Consider the following 10,115-nt stretch of genomic DNA (forward strand, 5'->3'; position numbering starts at 1 on the left):
TTTAAATTTTGTCAAAAAATTAACTGTTTAAATACTCTTTAAATTCTGTTTTTAAATACCGTTTTATTTGAATCACTACTATACAAGTATTGTACATATTATGTAAATTTGAGTTGGCTCTGAGACTAAGAATCTCATTACCGGTAATGATGCTTGCATTGATATCAAGTATTTGACAATAAACTTGAAACTATAATTACATAGACCTTAGACTAAGTTTAAGTGCTCTCATAAGAAAGCTATTGAACTTTGTAATTTTAAAAATGTAAATAAAAAAAAACAGCTTCCATTATGAAATTAAAAAGCTGTGCAACATATAGATTAAAATAAAGCATTAAGACCTGTTTTCATTCACTTAACAAAATAATCTGTTTGAAAGATGACCTCTGGTCAGGATTAAAAGGACAATATGTCAGGTAATGGGTTAGTGTTAGGGGTGAAAATCTGAAATCTCTCGGCAAGGTGATGGTGTTTTTGGTGAAGTTAGGGCCATCTTATGGTGACACACTGCAATTGAATATGGGCAAATGGGCGTGTTTACAGTTGAAATTTAACACGCCCTGTCAGGACACATGAGAAGGAGGGCTAATTCCAGCCGATTGGCAGCCCCCTGGGAACGGCCTGGTGGTTAGCTGGAGGCTGGCTGGAAGCTGGTTGCAATTTGGCTGTCAACCAGCTGAAAGAGCCCTCTTCAAGTTCTCCTACCTTAAGCATGCCAGGCCAGTAGATGGTGATAAAACTTTATGTCAAACTTGAGAAGAACATTAGAAGCATAATTGCAATGACGTATGGCCCGAAACAGTCCACTCCCGACGAGAGTTCTAAGAAACCACAAACAGGCAGGAAGCAAGTCAGCCATCATTGGAACCATCGGCTTCCCTCTCCACTTCCTGTATTCAGTGCAAGTCCTCTGATGATGCTTGATGCCCTCTCTCCCACTTAGGACCCAGTACTGGCAGCTGATCTCAGTGAAGACCCTATCAGACCCGGGGTGGAGTAGGCGTGCATCCACGTCCTAGATAAGGAGTCTTGTCACTGCATTGCAAGGATGGAGAACTATGGGGTGGATGTTAGTAGAACAGGAGGGGTCTATGTGATGAAAGTGTCCACCAACGTGGATAAGACCCATTGTGGGATCCATCTCAGGTGAGAGCATACTGAGCTTACTGCTGGGTGGTACTGGTTTGCCAGCCCTGAGACACTTAATCTCTTCTGGGAAGCAGTCCGCTTGGCTGACCTTCAGCAGGAGGACTTTGGGGTCACAAACGTCAGGCTGAGTTAAGAAGGGGTCAGCTGCTTCCCTTTGAAAGAGCTGCTGGGTGACTTTGACCATGTCTGTCCAACTGTTAAACTGTGTAACGTCTGGTGTTTGACGTGCCAGACTCATCTGTATGAGGCATCAGAAGATTCTTTGCTTCAGTTCAGAAGCTATCAATCTTGGTTGTGAGGTAAGCTACTGAACCGTATGCCTGTTCTAAGGCATCACAGAAGATCTGCAGAGTGTAGTCTGTGGCTTCAGAGGTTTGCCAGCTCGGGGAGTTCCCTATCCCAGCTGGACCAGGCCTGGAGTACGTCAGGAGGGAGGTTTGGGTCAACCTAGCTCCACTTCTTCGCCCGCCATTTCTGGACGAGAACAGTGGGCCATGTTATGTGGGGAATGATGACTGTCATGAGAGGATCATATTGGCTGGGTAACACCTTGTATACATGGTTCCTAGTGGGAATTTCACTCTCCATCAGCTTGGGCTTGTAGCCAAGATGATCAGGCAGTCAATGCCACTGTAGGTCCAGAGCCAGCTCCTGAGGGTCCGCGCACTTTTTGGCTAGCCATAGCTCTGTACTCTCCGATCTGGCAGCAGAAGGCTGGTGGGAGAAGAGAGATGGGAAGTTACTCGCCCAATGCCGGATCTCAAATCCTCCCGAGGACAGATACTGGCATATCCTGTCCACAAGGAGATTGGCAGACTAGGGTGTTGAAAGACTCTGGAACATAGTTTATGTCAAAAAAAAAATTGCTGCCGGTCAACATGTCCTGGAAGATTTTACTGTCTTGGACAAATGGGAGGGATTCTGGTCAAATATTATTTGTATCTATTGAGCTTAAAAACAATTGATATGAAATCATGAATGCATGTCGATTTCTACTATTTTTTTATTGAATATTCAAAATAAACGGGAGCAACATGTTGGTAGAGGTCTCCTGGCACTAGTTTGAGAGACGTGAAGTAGAATGAAGTAGCATTAAACGTGAGACCATCCGGGCCCTGAAGTGCCCAGCCGAGCACTGTGTGAACAGCTATGGGTCCAACTCTGGGGCCAAACCTGACAGGCTCTTTGGCTGTGATCAGGTGGGTGTAATCTGCACCAATTAGCAGTAGCAGATGCACCCTACTGAAGTTCTGCAGTGGGAGGCCCCTCAAGTGGTGATAGCGTTTCTGAAATGTGGTCATGGGTTAAAATTGCTCTGACAGGGCTAGCTGACCCTCTGTGAAGGCATCCTAAATTGGCTACTGGTCTGGAGCCTGCGTCAAGGAGGCCACATGGAAGCAGACCGATGTACCAGTGAGGCGAGCCATGTCTTGGCGGATCGTCGGCAGATTGAGGGCCTCTGCTTCACCTTTGAGTTCCTGGCGGTATAAAAATGCGTTAAGCACCATTATCCAGGATCGCGTAGGTGTGCAATGACTTGCTCCCAGTTCCAAGGATGATTGGCACAACCTTGAGGTACACCTTTGAACAGGCAAAGGATCAGGGTCCAGGGACAGAAAGGGAATCAGGGTCCAGGAACAGTTGCAGGGATGTGAAACAGGAGACAGACAGACAGAGGGAGCTAGAGAGGGACGGAGGGACCTAGAGACAGACCGAGAGAGACAGATAACAAGCAAGAGCAGGGCAGGATCCTGACAGACGTGGTCACAAGTTTTTGTGGATTTTTTTTTTTTGCGTATTTTTCATTAAGTAATGTGGACCATGGAGATAATATATCAATCGAACAGATCCACAGACATCTACCAGGTAAGAAAGTACTTTAATATAGGTGTAAACTGATAGTCTACACCGCACACAGTGGACATCTGTGCATTTATAGCAAATACTATGACATGATGGTTTGTGCAGCCACACCTAGTTCCAGGTCAGGTGTGGCTGCTCAAACCATCTAACCCATACACCACACCACAACGTCATAAAGCGTCCTACTGTAAATCTCATATCGTTCATTTTGTTCACCAATTATGATTTGTCAGTTAAGCAAGAACAGCTGAATACTTGGGATCAAAGTTGTTCGGTTTTTCATTAATATCTGCTACATATGTGGATCGATTTGGATGAAATTTGAACTACGAGATCCTCGTGACATACCAGTTTATGTGACACCTTAAGTGTGTTCTTCGCGTCTGTCATTATTTGTTCTAGATCCTTTTTGCCAGATTTGATATATTTTGGCGTGAAATGCATTGGACCGTGTCTGTGATATTGATCAAATTTTTTCACTAATTTCTGCTTCGTATGTGGATGGATTTGGATGAAACTTCCACCACAAAGTGTTTGTGTTATACCGGTTCAAACAAGACGTAAACCGTGTTCATAGGTTCTGCCGATGTTGTGTTCCAGATAGTTTTAGATTTCAAAATTCAGATAATTTTACCAGAACAATAACAAGAGACCCTAATAATAATAATAAAAATACAAATGATAATAATTTTATTAATAAATATAGCTGCAGGCAGCAATACTAGTGTATGCAATGCAATATGCGCCTAATGTTAGGCGCGTATTGCATTTTTCCTAGTTTCCATATAACACATCATCATTTTGTATCGACAGCAAATACAAATTTCTTATTTTCCACTATTCCACAAATATAGAATTCCTGACTATTTCACAAATTGTACAATTCATTTGTTGTAAATGGAGTGAAAACAGGTATAACGCAGGTATCACACTATAATACTCACATTTTAATACTCACAAGTCTGTTATTATTATTATTATTATTATTATTATTAATAATAATAATCATAATATTTTACGGAGGTTTTTAAGTATGGCATTTGCCGGTGCTGCATCGGCTCATTTATTACTTTCAATTTGTATTATATTATACTGTACTTCTTATGCTAACAACCTACAATTCAAGAACATAGTTAAATAGACAAATTGCCTGTAATGCAATACAGACAACATTTATTGGACATTAACATTCATTTGGAATTTGACCTATTATTGAAAGACTCATCACTATTTCATTTTTCATTTTAAGCTCGCTACGGTTAGCTGCAGGAAGCTGCATGTAGAGGAAATGTCTTTAAAGCAACCGTCCATGTTTGCCTGTAAACCAGAACTTCTCATTGTTATAACTCACCGTATTTTCTGTGGAAATAGAGTTGCACTCTCAGTGACTGGAAGGTGATCGTTGATGCCGCGTCGGGCAACGATGACGGAGTGACATAATGATGTAATGATGTTATTTATAGTTTTCCGTGTCCATATTTTCTGATGGGTTACGATTCCATGAAACACATTATGGACTCCCACAGTATATATGTTATAACTTCCTCAAATCCGGCAAAGTAAGGAGGGACACAACGCTGCATCTAACACAGAGTCATGCCAAAAGAATGCCTTTATTTACAAAAAGAGCAAAAGAGATAAAATATCAATTGATCAGCTCCACCAACGTGAAGCGGGTAAGATGATACACAAACACCTACACACGCAGTTTGTACAGAGCGATGGAATCTACCCTATGCACCTTGCTTGATGCAGTACGCGTTCAGAGCTACAACCTGCAAATATATAAGGAATTGGATGATGTCACAAAGCGTCCCGCTCCACAAACTCATCTCCCTCCACCGCCCGAAGTTAGAAACGTTTGAAATGAAAAAGAAGTTAGTTCAGCTACACCGGTCAAATGTAATAGTTTTTTGCTAATTCCTGCTCCAAATGTATGTCGATATGGCTCAAACTTCAACCACAAGATTTCTGTCGTCCGGGTTCTAACGAGACCTTTACCGTGTCCGTGGGTCAAGTGACGCTTTTAGCCAGAAAAATGCCAAGGAGAATAATATTAATAAAAAATCTGACCAATAACAATAGGGTTAGTAGTAATTGTCTTAATAATTGTACCCCATCCAAATGAAAACACCCATGATGCGTGCATAAGCGCATGCTTATGCATGAATGTGCAGTACACCAAAGGTCCCTGTTTGGGGGTTTGAAAATGTGGTCACCCTAAATTAAAGTTTAGGGTGACCTCCGGTAGTCCGGTGTGTGTTTGTTTGGAGGTTTCTGCCACATGCCCAGTGTGTGAAACAATAATTGCAACTTTTAAATCGAGGTCATGATGCCATCATTTTGTGAAACCTCAGACCTCTGGGTTTTGAAAAATCCTCACCATGGAATTGTTTTCCAAAGCAAAAGCTTCATTTTTCAGTGACCCTGAAATGCAGTTTTGCGTGGATGGGAGGTCAAAACGCAGGGAAATACAGTTTTAGAAATACCCATATACAGTATGTGTGGACAAGGTCCTATCCTATCTAAGAAGGTCAGCAGTATATGGTAGCAAAAGATACTTTCCTCACAAATATGCCATAACAGAGCAACTTTTCTGTCTTCAATCTTTCACTGGTGAATTGGAAAAGTAGGCTTGTCTCTGCCACCACCTGGTGGATATCTCTTGATAAATTCACTGAGGAACATAGTTGGTTAAAGCATTGGTAGTTTTTTTTTTACATTGTAAACTTCAGGGAAAATGCCATCTGAAAACTGTTGGACGTGTACCGTAAAATGTGACAGTGATAGCGATCGGAGTCGTTTTTATCAAGATAAACAAGACATTTTACGGTTAGAACAGGCATCCAGTTAAATTTCGATGTGGTTCCATTGATGTGGATCCGTCCAAGCAACTTCCATTTTCTTCTTTTTACTGCCTCCTGAGTGGCTCTTTAAGTTCAACCATGTATCACAGGACCAACTCACTCCAACCCATTATCAGCTTTACCATAGGAAACAAAAATCTGAATTGTTATGCTGTCACCACCATAGACTATATAAAATGGACGTAGCTGCTGTGATGTCAACCACTGATCCTGAGGAGATGTTTTGAAGACTTGAGTTTGGCATTACGTTCACCGCTATCTTAGCAGGATGGAGTCAGCCTCAACTCCTAGTCAGCCCAGCTACTTTGTCCAAAATGACAGTTCCAGTACAGTGTTGCATTGTAAAATAATTACATGTTAACAAGACAGGAAATGTTCTAAATAAACCTCATCATGATGATAATATTTTCCTTTCCTTTGGTGATAAATTGATAGATAATAGATTATTAGTAATACTTTAAGTATGTTGACGGAAGTGAATGTTGCGAAATCTAAGTAGATGATTGTGGGAGGGGTTGGAGGGTGTATTTCCTTCCATTTACGGAGGAAGGTATTTTGGGGTGATATCACTGCAATCACAACTACAGCACCATGCACACCTAAGCTATTACCTGAGAGAGAGACAATCTAAAATTGGCAGGAATGAAGGTCAAACCTAGCAAATTCAGGAGTTTGTCACTTAGGGGGTCGAGTGGTAGAAAAAAAAAATGTATCAGGTTGATAAGGAAGCAATTCCTTCTGTAATGGAGAAACCTCTTAAGAGTCTCGGTACATAGGGAAAGCTTCAACTCGGGTGATAGGGACATGGCTGTCAGTTGAGAAGGAGCATTGTGCAAGGCTTATTGCCTGGTAAATTGAAATTGTGGTGCCTGCACTTTGGATTGTTACCGCTGATAATATGGCCTATGACAGTGTTCACTTTGGTGAAGAAATTAGGACAGGCACACTTAAGAAATGGTTGGGACTACTTGTTTAAGTAGTGTAGCACTATGTGTGTTTTACAGCAGAAATTTGGTGTATCAAGATGGTTAGAGATGACTTTGAGTGAATCAAATGATGCTTAGGTTATGGAGCTTTTCCACATTTTCCCATCCGTAATGGTTGCTGCTTGGTCTGAATTGTATACTCTGTATACTTTATGCGTGCGCTTTAAACACTCACCGTGGTTTTGGTTATTAATTAATTATTACTTTGGAACATTAAGAGCAAGGCAATTTCACACACAAAGCAATTTAATGAAAATAAATATACTCAATTTAAAATTTGTGTCAACCTAGAAGTAGACATTGAGGAATATCACAATCATTCCTCAGAAAAAAATATTTTCTCTCAAATTATTTACTTCTGTCAGTGTTCAATCACTGTCAATCACCCCCCAAAATCTCAGCAAAACATCTATCTCAGCTTTAGTGTATCACACCACATTTTAAATTGGCGGAAACCATGTTCAGTCTAAATTCAGTGACTGAAAAATGTCAGAAGTAATACAATTTAAATAATAGTTGTAAATGTAAGAAAAGTTACAGCAATTTACAGACAAAAAAATATTAGGCACACTCCTTTACTATTATGCTATCATATTTAATGGAAAATACACACATTGGTATAAATTGTTGTATACAAAAATACGTGCACTTCAAGTTAATTATGGACTATGAGGTTCCACAGCTTTTTGGTGGTGAAGTAAACATTTGGAGACAGCACATATGTATCCCGAGATGAAATCCAAACTTGAACTTGCCGTACCCCTGTTACACTGGCATACAATAATTTCAACCTTGAGCGCTACCAGGGGATCCCATTGCCTTCCCAGTCAAGCAGAGTTCCACTGTCCCTGTTGCAGACTGATGACATCAAATTGAGCATGCCCTGTGCACTGGCCTAAGCACTTAGCAGCCTGGAAAACAAAAGTAGAAGTATCATCCGGGAGATGAATAGCTACATCTTGTTCTCCTGCAAGAGTAAATTTTTGTTGGTCTGACTAATGGTTTTGGTTTACAGATTTGGCCAGATTTAGCACAAGATGAAGTGGTTCTGTTGATACTGTCATGATCTCCGCATTCTTCTACCTTCCCCTCCCTCTCCTTACCTGTCTCATTAATCCAACTCCATTCACCTGCGCACACAGCTGTTCCCGATCTGAAATCTAACCACTATATATGTCTCTCTCACCAGTCACCCATTGTCTTCGATGCTTGCACCAGACTCTCCAGCGTTCTCCGGACTGATTCCCTGCTACCGACTCTGCCTCGCTCCGACCACGTATCCTGCCTGCCCCCCCGCCTGTCTTCTGTCTGCACTCCTCGTTATCGAACGTGCCTGTCCTCGACAACGTATCCTGCCTGCCCCCTGCCTGTCTTCCGACTGCTCTACAAATAAAAGACATTACCAAATATCCCTGCCTGTCTTTGTGCTGCAATTGGGTCCTAACCACACCCGTTACAGTACAATCTGGCCAGCAATGGACCCAGCACACAACCCCGAGTTGCAGACATGCCTGGGAAGGGTGGAGTCACAGCTCCAACACAAGGAGGCTGTCCGAGCCTACACCTCAGCGGACATTCGGCTAGCAGCAGCTAGCCAGGAGCAAGGGCTCGCCACACTAGCTGCCCAGGTCCAGCAGCTCGCCATCGCTCTCGGTCAGTTAATGTGTGTGAACCGACCCACCTACACCAGCACCGGCCCAGCCTGGGTACTCCCTGGAGCCCCGGGTGGGGGTTCCAGAACGCTACACCAGAGACGCAGACGGCTGTAGTCCGTTCATCATGAACTGATCCATCCTCTTCGCTCTGCAGCCCCACACCTTCGTGGGGAACGGCCAAGTGGGAACGACACACACCAGCCTGCTCCTCCTTCCACGCCTTCGCCACCGAGCTCCGCAAGGTGTTTCGGGGTGACATCACGAGGTCCCGATGCTGCTGGTGGTCTCCTGGTTCTCAGTCAAGGGTCCCGCTCCGTGGTCGATTACGCGATCGACTTCCGCACCCAGGCTCGACTGAGCGACTGGAACCCGGCAGCCCAGATTGACGCGTTCCTGATGGGATTAGCAGAGTACGTGAAGGTTGAGCTAGTTTCCCACGAGCTGCCCACCTCTCTCGATGGCATCATTGAGCTTGCTTCCCGTATCAACCGATGCATCCAGGCCCGGCAGCAAGAGAGGTGTCGGAGGCAAGTGGAGCGCTTTCCAGCAACCCGTCTTCCAGGTTCCTCCGGGCTGCCAGGTCTTCCGGCCCGTCAACCCACGAGTGAGGCCTCTCCCATGCGGGTTGGCTGGGCTAGCCTCACCCCAGAGGAGAAGGAGAGACGCCGGGTGGGGAACCTTTGCCTCTACTGCGGTCTAGTTGGAAACTACATTTCCGGGTGTCCGGTAAAAGGGCCGGGCTCGCCAGTGAGGGAGGAGGTCCTGGTGAGCCACACCTCCAAATCCCCCTCCAACCTACGCCCCCTGTGCCAGGCTCGGCTGCTGCTGCCCCAAGGCTCACATTCCCTTGCCATACTTTTTGACTCTGGTTCCGATGTTAACATCATCGACGATAACCTAGCATGGCAGCTGGGTGTTGGTTCAAGTTCTCCTGCCTTCTCCGGTACCTGCCACTGCCCTGGATGGCCGCCTCCTGGGGACAGTCACCCATCAGACAGTGCCCATCCGCATGCTCCTGTCCGGCAACCACCACGAGACGATACAGTTGTGCATCCTGCACTCACCCAGTCACCCTCTCCTCCTGGCGCCGGCGTCACAACCCACACCTCGATTGGACCACAGGGGCTATTCTGTGATGAGTCCTGCATGCCATCAGGTCTGCCTGAGGCAAGTCGCCGCACATCAGCCAACCACCAGCTCCAGCTCCGCACCCGACATGCTGGGGGTCCCCGCCGAGTACCTCGACTTCAGGGAGGTCTTCAGCAAGGCCAAGGCGACATCCCTTCCCCCGCACAGGCCGTACGATAGTTCAACCGATGCCATCGACCTCCAGCCCAGCTCCACCCCCCCCAGAGGCCGCCTGTACTCCCTGTCTGCCCCGGAGAGAGAGGCCATGGACACCAATATTAACGATGCCCTGGCAGCGGGCATCATCCATCCCTCCTCATCCCCGGCTGGGGCGGGCTTCGTGGAGAAGAAGGACAAGTCGCTTCGCCCCTGTATTGACTATCGCGGTCTCAACGAAATTACGGTCAAGAACCGCTATCCCCTGCCCCTCATCTCATCAGCCATCGAACTCCTGGAGGGGGCCACGG

Source organism: Zeus faber (assembly GCF_960531495.2).
Source record: "Zeus faber genome assembly, chromosome: 6".
NCBI lineage: Eukaryota > Metazoa > Chordata > Actinopteri > Zeiformes > Zeidae > Zeus > Zeus faber.